Here is a 23786-nt window from a genome sequence, read left to right as displayed (position 1 = left end):
CCCTGTACCAAATCAATCAAATAATAATAAAAAATTAAAATGTATGTCCTCACTTTAACCATTGAAAAGTAGAAGAACCACTGATATCCCAGTAGCAGTGAGGACTGCTGATATCCCTTTTTTTTCCTAAAAACTATTTTACTGCTTTCAAAAAAGAACTAAGGCTCCCTGGAAAAATGGGTCATTCCAAATCCGGGACAGGGTAAACACAAGGTAAACCAGGAAAATTTTATTGAACTAGAAACCAAAGAAAGGTCAGATATGAATAGAATTTCAAAGGTTGCAGAATCCACCTTAACAGGACTACCACTGGCCAAATTTTGGAAAATTTGAGAAGTTATTTTAGATAACTCTACTGTGCCACCCCTGATCCTTTAGCACTTGTCTCAACTCAGCCTTTTGTAAGCTCTGCTACGAGCGTAACCTTACACTGCCTCTCCTGCTATAGGCAAGCACCTTGCTTCCTGCTCTCCAAGTCGCTGTTGTGATACCAATGTGAGGTGTCACTTTGTGTGCTGTTTTCTGTGTTAGGGTCTTAGCACTTGGACCCACACATGGGCAACCTGAAAGCATGGTTAAAATGTACATGTAGGGGACTTAAAGCCTTGTTGGGAAAACCTTTGATCAATGGAAAATGGGAATTCATGGAGTAATTCCTGATTTCAGCATCAAAAGAATGTCTTAAAACAGTTGAAACGTAATTAATATGTAAAATGAATAAATCTATAATTATTCAAGCAAAGAAAGACTTCTTCCACCAAAACACTTCTCATTGAACTTGCTCATTGAACATAGTTCATTAATAATAGGATAGCGGAACATTACTATCCTATTGATAGTAATATCCTTATGTGAATTTAATAACATTGTGAGTTTATCAAAAACATTTAATTTATGTGAGGGGTGATTGAAAGATATGGCAAATATTAAATTTTAAAATTTTAGTACAGTAAGAGATACATTGCCAAGAATGAGGGAATGATTATGTTCAGTTTAGGAGGGAATATTTTGATTATCTTGAGAAGAAATGTATCTTTTCTTATAATGCATTTTAAATTTAAATATTCACTATTTTTTTAGCATCTGACATTTATCAGACATTTTGTGGCAATTTATGTCAAATGAGATGTTACAGAGGGTTCTCATCTACCTTATTCACTGGATCCGGCACAGTGCAACTTCTGGCTTTTCCCCAGAGTCAGAATACCCATAAAAGATAAATGTTTTACATAACTTCAGGAATCAAGATAGTTAGGACAGTGCAGCTAAAGATATTTATTAAAAACACTTCTAGAACTGCTTTACAAAGTGGCAAGAATGATGGGATAAATGTATTTGAAGTCAGGAAAGTTTCCAAAGGGGCTTAATTCCAATTTGTCTTTTATTATAATAATTTATTTATTTATTTATTTTTAGAGTTATAGGGCATATTTATTAAATATTTATTTACTGTACACAGTGTGTTAGACAGCAATAAATCAAGGTTATTCCAGCTAGGTTTCATGCATTACACTTCATTTTATATATTTCATACAAGTTATAGAGATAGTGTAAATATACTAACATTTCACATTTATAGTTTCTATTTTGTTATCGAACTGTACTACAAACCCATTGTTCTTACCTATCACAGAATTTAAAAATAACTGTATTACGTCTTATGTTTTATTATACTTATAGATCTAACTTCTTGTTTATAGGAAATGCAGAGGATAGAGGTACAAGTTAAATGGCACTACTACAAAAAAGTCTCAAGCTCAAGTGTAGAGGCATGTACCTCTAATCCCAGTGCTCAGAAAAAGGGACTCTTTTACATTATTGGTGATTATGTAATGTAGTACAATCACTGTGAAAACAGTGTGGAGATTCCTCAAAAAATTAAAAAAAGAAATTCCATTCCACCTATTCCTCTTCTAGGAATCTTCCCAATAGAGTTAAAGCTATATTATAGTTGAAACATATTTATAGCAGCATAACTCATAATAGCAAAATCTTGGAAGTGCCCTATAATATTCAGCAACAGGTGAGTAGTTAAGGAAAAATGTGCCTTTTATACAAGATAGAGTACTAACTGCTCCACTCTAAAGCAGAATAAACTTAATTGTAGGAAAATGGATACACCTTGAGAACATAATGTTAAGTGAAATAAGTCAGAATTACAGGCTTAAATATTGAATGCTTTCTCTTACATGAGAAACACAAAATATCAATAAAGAGAAAAATAAAATGTAGATGATAAGAAATAGGGAAATGATCTTTTGCAAATGGTAAGGGGACCTAGAAATAAAGGGGAGAGGGGAAAGGGAATGAAAAAAAATTAAGATGTTTTATGTATATTTACCAACTCCCCACAAAGAATATAATCATTATGCATTACAAACAAGTACTAATAAAATATAAAAAATTTAAAAAAACCAAACCCAGCACTTGGAAGGCTGAGACAGGAGTAGCATTGAAAGTTTGAAGCCAGCCTGGGCTACCCAGTAGGTTCAAGACTAGCCTGAACTAGATAGTTAGACCCTACCTAAAATAAATAAGTAAAAAGTTTAAGAGTCCATAAATCAAAATTCTCAACTTTTATAAGAAGTTGTCTTGTTTTCTGAAAAAGTCAGAGTCAAATTTAATGTGTTATTCTTAATTATATCTGGTCTGAAAAAAATCACTTTGTCTTCTCCACCCAGTTTAAATATTCACTTGTATTTTCTCTTTTATGGTTTAATATTTCCATCCTGATATTGGTTGTGTCTTCTTTCTGTGTATCATTTATGCTGTTTATAAATTTTATTCATTTTTTCAAATAATCTATTTTTGTTTAATTGATTATTATTTTTCACTTTATTAATTTATGTTCTTTATTGTTTCCTCGGCTCTTTTTTACTTTGGGTTTAACTTGTCTTTTTTCTAGTTTCTGCAGATGGAAACTGAGGTCAGTAAAGGCTTACCTTTTTTATAACATAAGTAAGTAATATGAAGCATGTCTCTAAATATTTTATTATCAGTGGTCCACAGATTTTGTTGTCATCTTTTTGTTCAGTTCAAAATACTTTCTAATTTCCTATTTTATTTCTTTGTTGACATGGATGACTTAGTAGTGTGCTGTTTATTTTTAAAATATTAGGAGATTTCCCAGATATGTCTTATAACCGACTTCTAAGTTACTATGATTACAGAACATTGCTAAGTACTCTAAATTTTTCAAGCTTCCTTTAGACTCAGAATATGATCTGTCTTGGCAATCACACCATGTAGACTTAAATGAATGTGTATGTTATGGCTTCTGTCTAGCTGTCCCCCCAAAACCTTATGAGGTCATAGGTGGATTATTATTATTATTTTTTTTTATTTTTTATTTTTTTAGCAGTGGCAGGATCTAGAGTGTGTGACACTGAGATTGATTCATGGCGTGATAGGATCAAGGGCGTTAGGATTAAGAGTATGAGTGCTACTTGTGCTAAGTAGCCTGGATAAGGTATAAGTGATAGAAAGAGTGGTGGTCATTGTTTGCTTGCTTTTGCTGTCTTCTATTTGCTATGAACCAGTTCTGCTCTGTGATGCCCCTCTGCCAAGCCACCCTACTTTGGAGCCAGCTGGTTGTAGACTGAAAACTCTACAAACTGTGAGCCAAAAAACCCTTCCTCCCTTAACTTTGGGAGTATTTTGTCTCAGCAGTGAAAAAATGTAACTAAGACAGTGTACTTTGATTTTGTAGAGTGGTTTCTTTGGTACCTGTCAGTTGGCCAAAAATTGTTGTGGAACTGTTCAAGTCTTATATCCTTACTGATTTTTGAAACTACTTTTTTGTAAATTATTGAGAATTATAATTATATCTTGCACTATTTAACTGTGGATTTGTATTTTTTTTTCCTTTTAGCTTCTCTCATGTTTTTCTTCATGCATTTTGAAGCTCTGATTTTAGGTGCACAAATGTTTAGCATGATTATGCCTTCTTGATGAATTGTCCCTTTATAATCATGAAATCAATTTTCTTTATCCCTGGTACTAGTCTTTCTCTGAGATCTACTATAATAACACATATAGTTACCTCATCTACCTTTTAAGTAATATTAGCATGGTGTATCTTTTTCATATTTTTACTTTCAACTTTCTTCATTCTTAGAGAGAATCTCTTATAGCAACATATATACTTGGTTTCTAGCCCCTTTTGATTTTGATACAATTTGGCTCAGGTGTTTAGAGTATTTACCTTTAATGTTTGTATTTAATATTGAAATTGATGAAGATGGACTTGACTCTACCATCTTCCTGTTTGTTCTCTGTTTGTCCCTTCTGCACTTCATTTCCTTTTTCCTTTTGAGCCTTCTTTTGTATTAAATAGTAAGAGCAATTTTATTACGTTCTTTGATGTTACTTATAAGAATATTAGCTGTGTCTGTTTGGATTTTTTTTAAAATGATTGCTTGTTGTTTTTGAGTATGAATATTTCATGGATCACAGTCTACCTCTAGCCATGTTCTCATATTTTCCACCTTACCTTTGTTCTGTTGTAATAATTGACTTCAGGTGTCATAAATCCCTGAACACATTGTTACTATTTTGCTTTAAAACTACATTCTCTCCTAAATAGATTTTTTTCAGTAAAGTGAAGAATCATTTTTACATACTCCCCTGGGAAATTTCCATTTAGTATAACATTTTTTTCTGCTTAAAGCCCACTTTAACACTTTTGGTTCTGATTTCTTGGTAATTAATTTAGTTTTTTTATGCCTTAATTTCTAAAATACATTAACACTTTTTTTTCAATATTGTAATCATGCCACTTTGCTGCTTTCTTATGTGCATTTAAATTTTTTGTTTTTGTTTTTTAAATAATATCTTGCTATGCAGCGCTGGCTGGCCTTGAATGCTCTAGGTGGCCCAGGGTGGCTTCAAATTTGCAAATCCTCCTGCCTCAACCTCCCAAGTGTTGGGATTACCAGTATGCACCATTTTTCCTGGTTTAGGTGCATTGTTTTGGAAATCTGCTTTCATTTCCTTGTATGTAATAGATCTTTTCTCTCAATGTATTTTACATATGTTCTTAATTTCATTATGATAGACTTTTTTTTTCAGTACTGGGGTGGGACCTAGGGCCTTCTTTGCACTTGGCTATATTCCCAGCACTTTTAACATTTTTTATAGTCACCAAGTTGCCTGGGCTGGGCTTGAACTTGTGATCCTCTCACCTCAGCCTCCCAGAAAGCTGAGATTTTAGGCATGTCCTGCCACACTCAGTTTGTTTCCTCTTAAATTTATGAGTTTAAAATCTTCATTAAATTCAAAACACCATTATTTTCCCACGTATTCTTTTCTGTCCCCTCTTCTTCTTTCCTTTTGGGATATAAATAGTGTATTTACATTTCAGGCTGCGTGAGCTTCCCTGTAGTTCAAGGGTGCAACATTCTTTTCTTTTCCTTGTTTTATTTAAATCTTTTTTCTTTCACTGTTTTAGTTTTATAACTGTTGTTATGTCTTTGGATTTACTAAACGTTTCTTCTGGAGTGCAGTTTACTGTTCATCCTGTTTAGTGTAATTTTTCTTTTAGAAGTTTAGCTTAAACTTCTAGAAAAAAATTTTGACTCTTTTTCAAAAGTTCTATATCTCTCCTTAACATACTTAACTTTAATGTACTTAATTTTCTTGTTTCCTTTAATCTATGGATTATACTTATGATAAACATTTTAATATCTTTTTGTAATAATTCTATCATTTTTGTAACTTGTGAGTCTGTTTTTATTAATTAGGTTTTTTCCCATAATTATGCATTATGTTTTCCTCCATCTTTGCACTCTGGTTTTGTTGCCTTGTCTTGCTTTTTGCAAAAAAAAGAGCCTCATGCATGTGAGGTCAGCACTCTTATTACTAAGATTCCTATAAACATTCTTAAAATCTATTCTAGGAACAAATAAGTTATTTGGGAAGGATTTGATCATTTCAAGACTTGTTGCTAAGCTCTATTAGAAGGGACTGGAACAATTTTTATTGTAGGCCTAATTTGGTCCCACTATGAAGGCAGTAACATTCTGAATACTCAACTAATTTCCTGTATATTACAAGATTCTTTTGGAAACATGAGCTGTCCCTAGCCCTGTGTGAGTACTGGAAAGTTTTCTGTCTGCTCTTTTCAGCCATTCTTTACTTGGACTTAGGGAATTTTCTCACAGACATATTGATTGGCAGTGCAATGAAGATTTGAGGGGAGCCCTTTTCATATTCCCAGGGCTGGTTTTGCAGCTATCTTCTCTGTGGTACTGATTTGTAAATTCTTTTCCCACTGGCTTTCCTGAATTCTCAACTCTGTCTCTTTAACTCACAGAGACTGTCACTCTGGGTCTCTCTCCTGGTCCTGGAGCATTTTTAAATCATACTTTGTTTCTTTTGTCTTAGGGATTACTGTGCTGCCTTGCAAACAGTATCTGAAAAGTATTGTTTTGTATATTTTGTCCTTATTTAGTTATGTAAGGCAGAAAAGTAAATCCATCCCATTCTTCCTTCATCTCTTGAATTAAAAGTCCCCCAAATTGTATAATTATTCTCTGTCCAAATAATTTCCAGAAGAATGTTCTTATTTGTTTAAACTTTAAGTATTAGTAAACTTTTTAAAAGAATATTGGCTTATCCATTGAAATTTTTAAAATAACTTCTATTTTTATTGTGCTTTTAGTCAGAGAATGAAGCTTAGTCCATTTCTTCTTTTGAAATAGTAAATAGATTTCTTTGTGACCTAATAAGGTCATGGTTTATGACTTCCTTGTATGCATCTTTAAAAAATTTACTACATGTTTGTAGTACATAATGTTTCCATTCCTTGTGTGGAGTTTGTTCATGTACATAACGCATCCCAATTCCTTTTTTCCTCCTTTCTTCCTCCATCTTTTGATCCCCTTCTGATTTGAGAAGGCTCTATCTCTATTTCATATTATCTTTTATGTTGCTCTTTATAACTTGAGCTTTTCATATAAGTGAAACCATGTGATAGTCAAGCTTGTATGTCTGATTTATTTCACTTAATATTATGGTCTCCAGTTCCGTTCATTTTCCTACAGAAGAAAGTTTATTCTTTATGGCAGACTAGTACTCTATTGTGTATATACACCACAGTTTTTATCCATTCATCTGTTGATGGAACCATAGACCACTTGCAAGATTTAGCTATTATATTATGCTGCTACTAACATGGGTATACACATATCAATCTGTTATGATGACTTTTAATTGTTTCCACAAGATTCCTGGAAGGGGACTAGCTGGATCAAATGGAATTTCAATTTTTAGTCTTTTGGAAGGTTCTCCATACTAATTTTCATAGAGTTTGTACTGGTTTACATTTACACTGACAGTAGAGAAGCTCTCATCGCCAACCCCCTGCAACCTCACCAGCATTGGTTATTTTTTGATTTCTTGAGGTGGCCATTCTTTCTGGGGTGAGATAGAATCTCAGAAGTGTTTTGATTTGCAATACTGAGCATTTCTTCATGTATTTATTGGCCACTGATGCTTCTATGAAGCATATTAATACCATATTATCCAATTTATTTTTGAGTTCTTTATATATTCTAAATATTAGACCTCAGAAATAGCTGGAATTTGTTTCACATTCCATAGGTTGTATTTGATCCATTTTTATTTTAGTTTAGTACATGGTGGGAAATATATGTCTAGATTCAATCTTTTGCATGTGGATAGCCACTCCTTCTAAACACCAATTTTATTTTATTTATTTATTTATTTATTTATTCAAATCAAATTGGTAGGACAGTTTCAATAATTAACACATTGCATACATTCTTCCTAGTGGTTAATTGCTGTACAAGATGCAGACATGATATCCTATTTACAATCACCATTAGAACAAATCCCTCTATTCATTAAGAGAATGTAACTATATATCTATCCTAACCACTTTGAATACACAGATACAAAATGGACATTCATTTGTATCCCCTTTTTTTGTTAAGTTCCGTTATTTGAATATTATAGGTAAACACCAATTTTAAAAGAGCCTATTTTTCTTCCAGTGTATGTTGTTAGCCCTTTGTCAAAGGTCACGTTGCTTCTGCATTCTGTATTGTTTCCTTGATTCTCATGCCTGTTTTTGTGCCAGTACCATGATGCTTTTATCACAGTAACCTTGTAATATAACTTTGAGTCTAGGATTGTGTGAGGTTTTTTGTTTTGTTTAGTTTTTTGGCAGAACCAGGAATTGAACTCAGGCCCTTGTGCTTGCCAGGCAAGTGCTTATTCTACTGAGCTATCTCCCTGGCCCCTGAGTCTAGGATTGTGATGCCTCCTGCTTTGTTCTTTATACCCACAGTTCCTTTTGTTATTCTCGGTCTCCTCTGGATCCATATGAATTTTAGAATTGTTTTCTGCAATCCTAAAATGAAGAATAAAAAGTGCCATTTGTATTTTGATTGGGATTGTGTCAAATCTATATGTCAATTTTGGAAGTATGGTTATTTTGACTAGATTGATTCTGTCTGTCCAGCAACAGGGATATCTTTCCATTTTCTGATGTCCTTTTCAACTTCCTTTTTCAGAGTGTTGTAGTTTTTTGTTGTAGAGGTCTTTCACTTCTTTAGGCTAAGTCCTAAGTACTTGACTTTTCTTGGTTTTATTTTAAATGATATTTTCCCCCTAATTTCTCCTGTGTGGGCTCATTGTTAGTGTACAGTAGTGCTATTAATTTTTGTGTGTTGATTTTTGTATTCTGAAACATTACTGAAGTTGCTTACTAGTAAGAGTTTTAGAGGATTTTAAGAGGAGGGGGTCTTATATGTAGAGGATCATGTCACCTGAAAATAATGACAGTTTGACATCTTCTTTTCCTATACTATCTCTTTCATTTTATTCATGTTTTTTCCTCGTTCATTCTTTTTTTGTAATTTCCCTTGGTAATGTTTTGAGTACTATATTGAACAGGAGTGGTGATAATAGACATCCTTGTCTTGTTCCTGATTTTAGAGGGAAAACTTTCAGGTTTCCCTCATTTAATATAATGGTGGTGGTAGGTTTGTCATAAATGTCTTTTATTAGATTGAGATATGGTCCTTCTGTTATTAGGTACTTCCTTTTAGAAAAAGCTCAACAATTAAATGTATCCCAGGTTTTTCTCACCTCAACAAATTTAACAAGGTCAGTCAAAAATGGTTCCAAAAGTATTTGAAAAGTAGAGGTGAGGGAAAAGCTGACTTTGCCAGGTAGACTTGGGCTGAACAAGTAGGAAAAATAAAAATGAAAGTACATCCTGGATCTTGGAGGCTCAGGGTTGGCTACTATTAAAAAGACATGATAGTGAGTTCCTTATGGCATTGTATCTTTATATGTTGTCCACATCTTAGGGGAACCCACAAGAAATTCTACCTATGGGTCCTGAGGGGCAGTGCTGCATAGATCCTGGGATCCCATCTCTTCCATGTCAGCCTAAGCTATACCCTATCTCTTGTCTCACTTCTATATTTTCCTGAGTGTTTTCATCATGAAAAGATAATGGATTTTGTCAAAGGGTTTTTTTAAATGTCTATTGAGATAACCATGTGATTTTTGTCCTAGCTTCTATTTATTGTTTGGTGTTATGTTGAACTATCCTTGCATCCCTAGGATGAAGTGTACTTGGCCATGGTATATGATCTTTTTTTTTTTATGTATTTTAGTACAGACTCTACAGAGTCTCACTACACAGATAGGACTTATAGTGATCTTCCTGTTTTCAGCTTCCCAAGCACAGGGATTATAGGTATGCACCACCATGCCCAGTCTCATTCAGCCTCTCAGCGTGCCCTGGGGGGACTAAGCCAGCATGGAATCAAATCCCGGTCCCTGCACCTGCCTAAGCAGGCACTTTAGTCTAGTGAGTTATCTGGCCAGCCTACTATATGATCTTTTTGATGATTTGTTGTATTCAATTTGCCAGTGACTTTTTGAGGATTTTTGCATCTATATTCATTAAAGAGATAGACCTGTGGTTCTTCTTTTTTGGTTGGAATCTTTTTTTTTTTTTTTTTTTTTTTTTACCAGGGATTGAACTCAGGCCCTTGTGCTTGCCAGGCAAGCACTTATTCTACTGAGCCATCTCCCTGGCACCTTTTGGTTGGATTCTTGTCTGGCTTTGGAATCAGTAATGGTATCTTTCAGGAATGACTTTGGGAATATTCCTTCTCATTCAATTTTATTAAAAAGCTCAAGAAGTATTGGTGTTAGAACTTTCCTGAAGTTTTTGTAGAATTCAGTAGTTAATCTACCTAACCTTTCTTACTTGGTGCTTCATTACTACTTCAATTCCATTGTCTGTTACTCAACTATTCAGGGTTTTCACTTTATGTACAATTTTAAAAATAGTGTTCAGTAGGAATCAAATGTTCTCATTATCATATGTAGTTATCTTATTAATTATATATATACATGGGGGGGGTTAAGCCCCAGGGCTTTGCAGATGCTAGGTCAGAAACATACTATATCATTGAATTACATCCCTAGCCCCTATATATTTTACTTAGTAGCTTTGAATCTATTATAGATTTATATAGTCTCCCATGTTTAAAGTAACTTAAAAAATGTTTAACTAGTATTATTCTAATAACCATTTTTACAAATTTTGAATTTCTTAGATTCTACTAGAACTCTTTGAAATATAATCCAAGGGACTAGACACTGAATATCCCTTACTGACTTAGGATAGGCTCGATTTACCATCTTGTTAAAATAGGAAATAAAGGGGCTGGTGAGATGGCTCAGTGGTCTAAAGCACCTACTTAGAACAAGCTTAATAAAGCAAAGGGACCACGGTTCAATCCCCCAGCACCACATGCCAGCCAGCCCCGCCCCCTGGTGCACTGAGCTGGCCACACACACACACACACACACAAAATAAATAAAATTTAAAAAAAAAATTAAAAAAAAAATAAAATAGGAAATAAAACTAAATTTTTTATGAAACTACTATTTAAAAGAATAAATGACAGACTAATCCACTCACTTTTGTGTTTTAAGACAGAATATCATCCAATTGTTGAAGTTATTCTTTTGCAGAACTGGGGATTGAACTCAGGCCCTTTGCTTGCCAGGGAAGCGCTTATTCCACTGAGCCATCTCCCCAGCCCCTATTGAGGTTACTCTTGAATTTACTATCCTCGTTCTTCAGCCTCATGTGTAACTGAGATTATAAACCTGCTATTTATTTCTTAAGTGTTAAGGAATAACTAAGGGGGCCGGGGAGATGGCTCAGTGGAATAAGCGCTTCCCTGGCAAGCACAAGGGCCTGAGTTCAATTTTCTGATTCTGCCCCCTACCCAAAAAAAGAGGAATAACTAAGATACCTTACAATATATTTAAAACTCTGCTTTGTGTGTTTGTGTATGTGTGTTTATGTGTTTGTGTGTGTGATGCTAGGGATTTACCCTAAGTCCTTATGCATTAAAACTATAAATGAACCATGTTAAGAAATGTATATATTTTTATTTTTAATTAATTAATTAATTAATTTATATTTATGTATTTGGTACAGGGTCTGGCTACTCAGCTCAGATGCCTAGCGATCCTCCTCTCAGCCTTCCAGCACTGGGATTACAAGCATGTGCACCACGCCCAGTTTCAGTGGTCAGCTCCACAAGGGGCTTGCACGCATGCAATATCAGGGATCAAACCCCAGTCCTTGGGCTTGCTAGGGAGGTGCTTAGATGCTTAGATCACAGAGCTATCTCCCCCATCCAAGAATATATATATTGATAGATGATTGATAGATAGATAGATAGATAGATAGATAGATAGATAGATGCAGTGAGATAGTTCAGCGGACTAAAGCGCCTGTTTATGCAAGCTTACGCAAGTGCAGGGACCGAAGTTCAATCTCTAGCACCACATGCTGTGCCAGCCCTGCCCCCAGGGCAGGCTGAGCTGACCACAGAAAAAAATGCATAAATAAGATGTATTTGGTACAGGGTCTCACTATGCAGCTTGGACTCATAGTGGTCCTCCTGTTTTCATCCACCCCAATGCTGGGATTACAGGCATGCACTACCACACCCGCTCTAGGTGACTGGCTCAGTGTACCCAGGGGTGGGACCTGCATAGTATGTGGTGCCAGAGATCGAACCATGGTCCCTGTGTTTGCCCAAGCAGGTGCTTAGTCAGCTGAGCTATTTTGGTGGCCTGAAATTTGTATTTTAAAGCCAAATTTTATTTGCTTATTTTCTTAACCTTTATAAACAACTATTTATAGACATTTATTTTTCACCTCACTTAAGTTCATGTTCTTAGTGATATTTTAGTTTGACCAATAATAATAATATATTACTGAATAATAGATGTAACAACTATTTCTGTTAGCTCTGTGATTAGGAGATTTATCGGAAGAAAGGCCTAAAACTTTCAACTGGAAAACAATAATGGGAGACAGAAAACTGGACAGTCTTTGGCCAAAGGGACTGAAGTAGCATTCTACATCAATTCTGATTAGTTTCTGTACAAAGCCAGCAGGTTTTCCAAGCTGTGCACATTGCCTTCTAATTCTAAGGAATGGTACAAATGTTTCTGTCCCATCATCTACCATTCCATTGAGCTTTCCACCTAATTCCTTGTCTCAAAGCCTCAAAGGAAGATCCATAATCTTAAGATATTTTATTCTATAATTATAGGCATATAATTTTAAAACCATTTTTGGTACCCTTTATGTCTATAATTCTTGGTAAAGAAATATAATATATCCTGACTAGTAATGCATATAAGAAGAAAAACTTTCTTTCCAAATGAAGTAATTATATGTAATAATAAATGATTAAACTATACAACTTTTTATGTCAGTATTTTCTGGGGTTTTTTGTTTGTTTGTTTGTTTGTTTGTTTTGGGGGTTCTTTTGTTTTTGTTTTTTGGGCAGAACGAAGTCACTTGCCAGACAAGCGCTTGTTCTACTGAGCTATCTTCCTGGCCCCAGTATTTTCTTTATAATTTTCCCTCTATAACTATAACTATTGGTCTAGGTTTCAAAACATACCATATTAAAACTTCACTCACTTTTCATAAAATTATACTATTTAAATTATAAGAACTTTTTTTTTTTTTTTTTTTTGCTCATTTTGGGGCATAGTCTTAATATGCACTTCAGGCTGACCTTGAGCTTATTTTGTAGCTCAGGTTAGCATCAAAGTCCCTCTGATCCTCCTGCCTCAGCCTCCTAAATGCTAGGATTACCGGCATGGGTCCCCATGCCTGACTAAATTATAAACAGTCTAATCCAAATCTTCCTTGTTTATCTCAAGAATGAGTTCTTGGTACTTACATATTTACTTGCACCACTTTATTATGATTGGGAAAAGTATCTTCCCTGAGGAGCTAACACATTAGCCAATGAATCTGTTACTATCCACATGCCTTTGTTGGAAATTTTTATTTACATGTTAAGCAAAGATGGTGAAGCCAGTTTAATCAGTTGACAGAGCTCTATGCATTATTAAGTTAAAATTTAAGGGAGAAAAGGTGTTGAAAATGTTTGTTTATCCCTAGGCTATTTTGTTTTTCACTCAAGAATTAATTTTGCCACAGCTTAATTGCCTTATACACATTCTTGTGACATTACACACTGGAGAGGGAGGGAGGAAAAGAGGGAGCCATGACTGTGGGGTGTGTGTTTAAAAGCACGTGTCAGGGAGAGGAGAAGAATAAGCAAGCTGGTTTGACCAGAAACAGAACTGCCTGTGACAGATTAAGAGACAAGCAAGGCTTGGAATCTGAGAACAAGCAGAGTGGAAATTTACAGCTGCTCTGTGTGAGTGTTCAAGTGATCATTTTCTACTAACGTTTTCCGGTCGTAACTGTTACTCTTCAAAGAGAGACACAGAAAGTGGAGACAGAATTGTGCAAAGTCTTTTCTCTGCCACGCTTTGGTAACAGGAGGCTTTCTATATTAAATGGAAGATAAAGACTACTTGCTCTAAAGTGCTCTGAGCCCAAGAAAGAGCTGTCTTCAGCACCTCACCATGTATCTGCGTTTTATTGCTTAGACAAGCCTGGGTGTTTCTTACCATTTGGTGAGTATCAAATAAATTATCTATACCAATTTAGATTATGGAAAAGGAATTAATATGGTACACTTGAGGGGTTTTTTGAGGTCCTACAGTTATTACTAATATAGTTAAAATTAAGCTGCTACCTTGTTCCTTTATACATGATGAACTGCTGTTACTAGGAGAGGCTTGAAAGAACAACAACTACAAAACAATACTTCTCTGTTGCCTAAGGCACTTGAATGATTACCAACTATTCTGTGTCCATGGAATATCTTATTTTGGAAGTGGGTTTTTATTTACATAGTTTCCAAAAATAAAATAGCGGCAGTATACTATTTTTCAGGCTTCTCTTTCAACTGCATGAAATTCAGAAATTATCCTTTTCTATACACTGTCTGTAAATTTAAAGTTAAGATTGTGATGCTTAACTTTATAAATCATTTAAATTACATCATTTTCTCATAATTCAAATTAAAATATTGATGTTAAAATATTGATACTGTTAATAAAAAAGATGAAGATTTAAATGTTAACAGCTACTTTGATATCCATTAAGTAAATCCTGATTTTTCCAAAGTTCTAAAAGGAAAATAAAAATTAGATAATTTGTCTATAAAATTTATCATTTGATATAAAATGAATGTCAACAGGTTTCTCAGTGAAGAAATGAAGCAATTATTTTGTTCTTAGTGTTGATACTAAGTTTTCATATAATCATGCTGTTCTATTGAAGAACTATTATAACCACGTAGGGTTCTGTGTGTGTATAGGTATGTGTGTGTACAAGAGCAGAGAAAAGAAAAATAATTTCTTTAAGTGTCTAATTATATTCTAGTACTTCTATTTATATGATCTTTACATAGGAGATTATATGATAGATACACATACTAAATGTTTAAAGGCATGAACAGAAAGTATACCATGACTTTTTCTGTAGAAAGACAGAAATGTGTATTGTTAACTGTTAGATGAACACACTGAGTAAAGATGTACCATTTTGAGCAAAGTTTCCAATATACTCTGTATTAGTTTCTTTTTTTTTTTTTAATTTTTTTTTTATTTTTATTTATTAGAGAGAGAGAGAGAGAGAGAGAGAGAGAGAGAGAGAGAGAGAGAGTGGTGTGTGTGTGTGTGGCCAGCTCAGCCCACCAGGGGGCGGGGCTGGCTGGCATGTGGTGCTGGGGGATTGAACCGCGGTCCCTGATGCCTTGCCAAGCTTGTTCTAAGTAGGTGCTTTAGACCACTGAGCCATCTCTCCAGCCCCAACTCTGTATTAGTTTCAAGCAACATATCCTTAGTCACTGATTTCAAATGAGTCTTCAGGGCCAAGCAAATTAGGTAAAATGCAAATTTTTGCAGCATCAATAAACACAGGAAAAGGTTTGGTACCATAGATAGAAAATGGCTATGCTTTTTTAAATATTTCCTCTATGTGTACAGAAGCCTGTAGAACAGGTTCTGTTTTGTAGTCACATTTGTGTTTTTTTTTTCCTATTGACCCATGTATTAGAAGCAGCTCTGCTGGTTTGTGGAAGTCTTTTTCTGGACCAGTACCTTACACTTAAAGTCCAAAATAAACATAATAGAGATAATATCACCAACCAACTTCTAATTCTTCACATAAATTCCCACACTCAGTCTTTAAATGGATGAAATGTTTGCATTCAACTTGATAATCTTCAGATTTTTTTTAAGCTAGTCATTTGCTAGTGTTATCTTAGTGATGGTACCATATCTTAAACCTACAGGAATGTAAATATAGAAACAAGGACTAAGTCATCCCAATTTACAAGTGCTTTGTGTATTATAAGTTTATTTCAGTAGGTTGTTGAAACTTTAGAATCCATTTGCCTTGGAAATCAATTTATCAAGTGACATCTGGGTTTTTACTATAGCTTAATAATATATTTTACACACTGAAAACCTATTGTCACCTTGAGGATAATAGAAAATCAATTTTAGTGTGAAACTAAATATAAAGCAATTGTGTTAAAGAAGATATTTTTATTCATCCTAAATATTAATGCTTGATGAAAATCAAGTTAATAAGTGGTATTTGTAAAGATGCCTTTAACACAGGCTTTTAGGTGCTTTCATAAGTTTCTATGGTTGATTGCACTGTTTAGAAATCTCATCTAATAATGAAATTAGTGATTTTCCTTATTACAGGAATATACAACAACGACTGATTTTATGTTTAACAATTCCTGAGATCTGGTCCAGTGAATAGCACATTATGGGCACCTGAAATAGTTGTTACAGAAGGATTTAACTGTTTCCTCAGTTTACAGAAATAGAATGAAGTAATTTTCCCAAGGTATTCAAGAAACAAAAAAGGTTCAGAGATTTTAGGGCATATATTTCTTACTATGAGAAAGATCCGACTTAACAGGAACTGATTGAATTGGAGATAGGAACAAAGCAAAAGTGGGCAGATAGGCCTAATTTAAGAGAGAAAAAAGCCAAAATACCATGGTATAACTTGGTGGCAATCCTGACTGAGTAGAGATGGTGTTGAAATAGTTGACAACCTAGACATGATTTTTCTTGTACTCATTATTAACTTTATTGAAAATCAATAGTATTTATATAGCAAATTAAAAATTGTAGACAGATATTGAAATGTGAAAGATATAAGGTGTACACAGAATGAATTTTAGAAAAATATTCATGTTATGAATACATAACATGAGATAAATAATAGATTGCACATTGTGAAAAATTATTTACAAACTTAAATGCCTATAACAATAAAATTGTCTAAACTAAACAAGAAAAAGAAAGAATTTACAGATCAGTCATATAGTAGTTCTCTCCGTGCCAAAGTCAAGAAACTTATATACATATAATTAGAATTCTCAAAGTAGAAGGGGATAGGCAATAAATATTTAAACAGTTAAAATTTCTGAATTTAGTTAAAATTATAGCACCACATTTCCAAGAAAAATGAACCTTTTGCACAAGAAATATGAATAGAATCATGCCAAGATACACAAAAATGAAATTGTCCAAAATTAATTGTAAAGAAAAAATCATTAAAGCATATACATAGAAAAAAATTGCTATGAAAGAACAAAATTAAATGGCATCTTATTCCACATTAGAAAAAAATAAAAGAGCAAGTGGGTAAGAAACTAGACTTATTTCTTCAAAGAACTGAAACAAAAAAAAAGATCTGTCCTCATTGAATTCTGTACTTAGCAAACATACCTTTGAAAATTAAAAGTAAAATATTTTCCAGTTATACAAACTCAAAATATTCCAGTACCTCCAGACATAGCATATAGAAATTAACAAAGAGCATAATCCAAAAGGCAAGGGAAGTTGCTGTATGGTCCTGGATAAAGAATAAAGAGCTCTCAAAATGATAGTTAATGCAGTACTATGTAAAATATAGCTATATTAGGTGAACCTATTTAAAAAGTCATTGAAGATTTCTACAAAACAGTATAAATCTTATGTCATGTTATATACATATTTTTTCATTTTGTGTGTGTGTGTGTGTGTGTGTGTGTGTGTGTGTGTGTGTGTAAAAGACAAGGAAGAACTAATATAAAGTTAATGGAAAATAGAATTACACTTTTTAGTGTCTAATACTAGGAAAAAATATACTATGTTTTATAAGTATATTTTAAGTCAAAGAAACAGTATAAATCATAAAACAAAAATTAAGATCAAGCAATATTCAGAAAATTAAATATTAATTCAAAATTACATTAAATATTTCAAAACAATATTCAAAAAATAAATTGTGAATCCAACTATGAGGCCAGAATATAGTGTATCATATTTATGAATCTGTGATCAATTCAGAGTACTCACACAATATTTGACTAGGTTAATATATACAAAAATATCAACTAAGAAAAAATTTCACGATAGTAAAGAATTACTAAGAATAAAACATAACAAAAATACTGGAAAGGCAAATATATGACCAGCACTTCTAACATTTTGGGTATAGATATCGCACAAATTTCTAGTATGTGCTGGATGTGGGCAGTGTCCATGACGCTTACTGGTGGCCAGGTGTCACTTGTGGGACTGAGCTACTGCTATTTCATTGATATCCACCATGTAGACCCAACAGAATTATGAGCCATAGGGTGCAGGAGAAGTCCATTTGTAGAGTATGCTGATAGAAATATTTTGCTGCTATATACAAAAGAATAATTGAAAGACTGCTTTTGTATACCTCTTTTTCTCCTGTGTTTAATTATTTGCCCTATTTGGTGGGTTCTTTCCATTCTCATTCATGGAGTTGTGGTCATTTTGATCCCTCTCTGGAATATCTTTTAGTAGTCTGTGTAGGGTTGGCTTTGTTGTCACAAAATTCTTGGCTTTGTTGGCTTTGTTGTCACAAACCTCTCTATTTATTGAATTAAGAGAGTGGAGCTGTATATCTATCCTATTTTGAGTATACAGATACAAAAGGGTCGTTCATTTCTATCCCACTTTTTTGTTTGTAAATGCCTGGCATTCTGGTCTTCTAAATATGTACCACTTGTAATGACATACCAATTACTGCCATACTGTCTCTCAAGTAAATGTTTGGTTTTTTTTGTTTGTTTGTTTTTTTTAAAGGGAGCCATAAATGAAAACAAGAGGCAGGAAAAATAATGTCACAGGACAGTCCTGCTACAATGCTCTTTATGGAATTTGTTTTCTTGCAAGACTTGAAGTACTTTGCTCCATGCTCTCTTGACTTGATGGTTTGTAAAGAGAAATCTGTCATTATTCTGATGGGCTTTCCTTTCGATGTGATCTGTTTCTTTTCTCTAGTGGCTTTTAGTATACTGTTCCTGTGCTGAATTTCTGGGATCTTGATTATCATGTCTGGGTGTGGTTTTAATTGGGTTGATGTTATTTGGAATTCCATATGCTTTGGTTACCTGAATTTTATATTTTTTCCCCATATTTGGGAAGTTTTCTGCTATTACTTCTGTCCATATTCTTTTTATATCATTTGTATTGACTCCTTTCTCATTGATGCCTATTAGTCTTAGGTTCATCTTTGCATCATCTTGCAGATATTGTATTGTTCCTGCATCCTAGTTGTTTTTAAGGGATTTTTTTCTTACATTTTCACTAGCTGCAATGATATTTTTAAGGTCTGGAAGTCTATCTTCACTTTCATTCAAATGATTTTGCCAGCTTGTAATTGAGGTTTTAATTTCCTATATAGCACTTTGAATCTACTTCATGTGTTCTATTTCTTTCCTACATTGCTCATTCAAGATTTCCATCATTTACATATTCTCCTCTTTTTTATCAGTGTCTTCTTTAGAAGCACTTACTACTTCTTTCATTAAAGTTGCCATTTCTTTTTTTTACTTCAGAAATTATTTCTCATCTGATTTCCTCTATACCTTTCCATAGTTGCTTCTTTACTTCAGATGCTGTTATTTCAGAGGTTTCAGGTGTGTGATTTCCAATTTCTTCTATGCTGTTGTCTCCTGCATTTGTTCTGGATGGGCTCAGAGCCTGAGAATGCATTTTTCTCCTTCTCTTTGTCAATTTGTATAGCACTGTCTTCTGACTTTGGTGTAGAGCTTTGGTAGAATTATTACCTTAGCATGAGGTCCGGATCTACCAAGTTCAAACTTGTCCAGGTGGGTGTGGCTTGGGTCTAGCTGCTGTGCTCCACTTCTTCCTGCTGCAGCCATGGAAGGGAACCCACTGTGCCACTCTGGCAAGATGTTCTGCTCCTGGATCAGCTGGGTGGTTCTTGCCTCTAGCTCTGCAGAGAGTTCTGCTTCAGGTTTCCACACTGGGCCTGACTGATAGGGGAAATTCCACTCACACACCAGACCTGGGTGCTTGCTTGTGTGAGAATCTGGCAGACCCAGGCATCCCACTCACATGCCGGGCCTGCGTGCTGGCTGGAATCCAACCTGTGTGTCTTGAGTACATGAGAGATATCAAAGTCAGTATCAATACAAACCCAAAAGTAGTATCTATTTGCCTATGCTTATTAGGACCAGTATGAAGAAATGTTACCTGTTTGAAAAACTCAGATTAAGTTCTTTTTGATTTAATTTTATTTATGTTGGCTTTGGCAGTTTCTTTAAACTATATATAAAACTTTAAAGTTAGTAATTCAGGGCCAGCAATATAACTCAGCAGACTAAGTGCCTGCTTAGGAAACTGCAGGGACTGGGATTTGAACCTTGGTACCACATGCCACATCAGCCCTTCTCCAGGACACACTGAGCCAGTGACCAAGTCCAGGCACGTGCTATAATCCCTGAGGCTGAAAACAGGAGGATCACTTCGAGTCTGACCTGCGTAGTGAGACCCTATACGCATACATTAAAAAAGTAGCAATGAAATTAACTTATATAATAAAGGAAACAACATAAGACATTCAAGTTATATTTATCTCTGATTATTTTTAATGGCAGGACAACTTTTCTGTTTAATGAAGAAGCACTTTCTTCATTGTATTCTAAATTGTACTTAAAAGAAAGTAGTGAGTCTAAGTAGACCTAAATGACATGTAATAGTTTCTTAAAAATATTTTATGAATGAATTCACATGTATTTCAACAATTTCCTATTGTGTACATGTATTTGTGTATTATTGTGGCTTAAAGATAATACTTAGCTGTTATTCCATTAACAATGGGAAAAAAATCTACCAAAATACATTAAGATGTCTTTTGGTCATGGTCATACTTACTATACTATTGATATTTAAAGAAATCGGCTTAAACTGAAGTCTTTACTACCTATAAATGAATAATATACTTTCCAATTTTGTAAGTCCCATGTCTTACAATTCTAGCAGAAACTCACTAAGTCTCTTCCAAGAAGAGGACTGTATTATTTTTCCATCCAGAAAAACTGATTCAACTATAAGAAATAAATTCAGAGGCCAGGGAGATAGCTCAGTAGAATAAGCACTTCCCTGGCAAACACAAGGACCTGAGTTCAATCCCTGGTTCCGCTCAAAAAGAAAAAAAAAAAAGAAATAACTTCAGCTAAATTACACTCATCTCTACTAGCCCATGTTAACGTTTTTATTGATTGACCATTGGTAGTCATAGGGGATTATAGAAGCTATGAAATAGTTATATTTCAGAGTATACTTATAAACCTTTAACAATTTAATTTATTTTAATTGTATATATACTATATATGTGCTTATAGGAAAGACTAAGATACTGAATTATGTGTGTCTTTCGATAATTCTATTGCAAAGAATAACCATTTGAGTGTTTCAGTGAAATCTGATGCTTTGATAAAGTTAGTAATTTTTGAGAATACTGATCTAGCTTCAGATCTCTGCCATAAAATGAAGTTGTGAAATTATTATAATTACATTTATTAGTAATTATTAATAGTTAATAAATGTAGAAAGTTTTAGCTCTAACAAGTGACTGGAAGCATAAACAAAAACATTACCTAATGAGTGAAGTTATTAATGAATGAACCTAATTGATGAAGTAACTAGTTTTTCTGAAACAGTAATAAGGCCCTTGGATAACCACATATCAGTAGATGAATACTTAACTTCTTTTTTTGTTGTTGTTTTTTTCATACCTAACTTCATACATTAATTCTATTTTAAAATTAATTTTTGTGTTACTGTGTATTAGAATTAAACAGTAATGATTAAGGAACATGGATCTCTCTTATGAAAAGAGTTTTATTCTGATGTAAGTCTGGCCAAGACTTCCAGATGAATAAGCACACATAAAAAGCTTCTCACAGATTTTCCATTTCTGTATAAATTGTCCATTTTTAGAAAACTCCCTCAAACTCTGCTAACAAAATAAAACATAAAAGCAAAGTCATTCTTAGTCATTTTGAACTGAGAAAAAGAGTTGTTAGGGAAAGAATACTTTCTTGTCTATGTCTGCTGTAGTTCACTTAGGTATGTAGGAGTTCAAGCACAGAATTCAGTTGTGGCATCCAGTTTCACCTAGGAGTAATATTTCAAAATGGAAAAATTGGAAGAAAATTCTGATTGAGAGATATTTTGAAATATATGGTATGTTTTATAGTGTGGTATCATAACTTATTAAGTATAATATACTTTGTAACATATTATCTTTGTGAGGGCAAGATTTTGGTTTAAGAGTCTTCTTGGATGAAGCAAATACAGCAGAATGTTTTGGGTACATTTTTATTTTAAAACTTACATATGATCAAATGCGTCCATTTTAAGAGAACAATTGGTGTTGACAGATATGTATATTTATGTAACCTGTACCCCACCAAGATTTTAAAAATGAATCTTAGAAGCTCAGTTATTTGTCATTGATGCATTTTATTGCCTTTATTTTTATGAGTACTATTTGAAATACAGATAAAAGAATGTTAATCTTGAAACCTTTCTAATTTTTTCATAATGTAGTGTTAGGTTTATTTTAATTTTTTGTTGTAATTTTTGTCTAAGAGAAGATTCATGTATCTTAAGTTTAAATTAACAAACTGTAAGTTATAATTTTAGAAAATTTCCTCTCCTACTCATTCTTGATTTTGAAATAAACTTACGTGAAGGAAATTTAGGTTCATTTTTGAATTGATTTTCTTGCAGTAAGCTAGCAGTTTGAGTTTACACAAGTTTTTTTTTTAATAGTTTACCTATGGAAATGTTGAGATTTCTGAAATACTTCTTAGCCACCTAGAGATAGACATTTATTCCACATTGAAATATTGCAGATAAAACATCAAGGTCATTTAATGCCCTATGACCTTTCCCTGGGTACCCCCTTTCCACACTCTGTTTAAATTACTCACTTGAGTGACTGGACTCTAGGCCATCTTCAACATTTCCTGCCCACAGTTAAGAATGTGAAGTCTTACTGTGTATTAGGAACAGGAACGCTGCCAAAGTCTGCTATAGTCTCCAGAGCCTGAATTCCCTAAGAGGAGAGCTAAATGATCTTTTTTGGCTTTCTGTCCAGAATCTAAGCCAAGTACTACTCCTCGTGAAACTTCATAGCCAAAGAAATCATATATGACTAATGCTTTGAAAAGACCTGATGATCAGATATAGTCCACAGTTTAAACTTTTAAAAAATAGTTGTTTGTCCATTTAAAATGTCATTTGAGAGAAGGTGTTTCCCTTGTAAAAGCATTTGCATGGTCTGTTATACAGTTTGGAAACAGAGCATTTGAAAGAAGAAGAGAATTAAGCATTCATGGCAGACTATACTACCCAGAGGCAATCACCATTAAAATTATTTTTAAAATTTAAAATTATTTTAAAATTATTTTTTCTACATGGAGGCTTCCTGTTTGTGTTTCCATTTACTTGACTTAGTTGTAATTATCCCCTATAATATATGATACAATTTTTATCCACTTATATTTCTAGTATTTCTAACTATTTCTAGTATTGACATTTCCATGCTGTTTCACATTCTTTGGAAACACTTTCATAGCCGTAAACTGTGTCATATCAAATGTAAGGAGCCACTGATCATAAGGGACATGCCTACTTTATGTTCCATCCAGAAAGAGGTTAACACTACCAGTTAGTATAAGAGACCATCGGCTTGTAAGACATGGCTAAATTTCACAAGTATCAACATATAAAAAATTGTTTAAAATCTAAAAACTCTGTAATATATACTAGTACTGTATTAAGTGAATGTATGTCACAATTTAATTATTCTCTTTCACAAATTTAGATTGTTCTCAGTTTTTCTTTTTCTTTCTTTGTTTCTTTTTCTTTTCTTTCTTTTTTTTTTTTTTTTTTTTTTTTTTTGCGGAACCAGGGATTGAACTCAGGCCCTTGCGCTTGCCAGGGAAGCACTTATTCCACTGAGCCATCTC

The 23786-nt window shown here is 33.8% G+C and overlaps 1 protein-coding gene across 5 annotated transcripts in view; it reads left to right on the top strand.

The window, feature by feature from the left end:
- The window catches only part of Cab39l (calcium binding protein 39 like), a 156594-nt gene that overhangs the window by 57592 nt on the left and 75216 nt on the right, over positions 1 to 23786 (top strand). The window contains exon 1 of one of the 5 annotated variants that reach the window (XM_023717293.1): positions 13623 to 13757. The exons of 3 other annotated variants lie outside the window; for them this stretch is intronic. The gene's annotated coding sequence lies outside the window, so the exon portion shown is untranslated. Of the gene's footprint in view, positions 1 to 13622; positions 14020 to 23786 lie in introns of those variants that run through there. One more of the 5 variants, XM_004633094.3, reaches the window with a different exon arrangement.

This window comes from Octodon degus, unplaced genomic scaffold (genome assembly GCF_000260255.1).
Source record: "Octodon degus isolate 3935 unplaced genomic scaffold, OctDeg1.0 scaffold00051, whole genome shotgun sequence".
In the NCBI taxonomy this organism is placed as follows: Eukaryota; Metazoa; Chordata; class Mammalia; order Rodentia; family Octodontidae; genus Octodon; species Octodon degus.
Note: the sequence above shows the minus strand (reverse complement) of the source record. Positions and strands in the feature narration are given on the sequence as shown.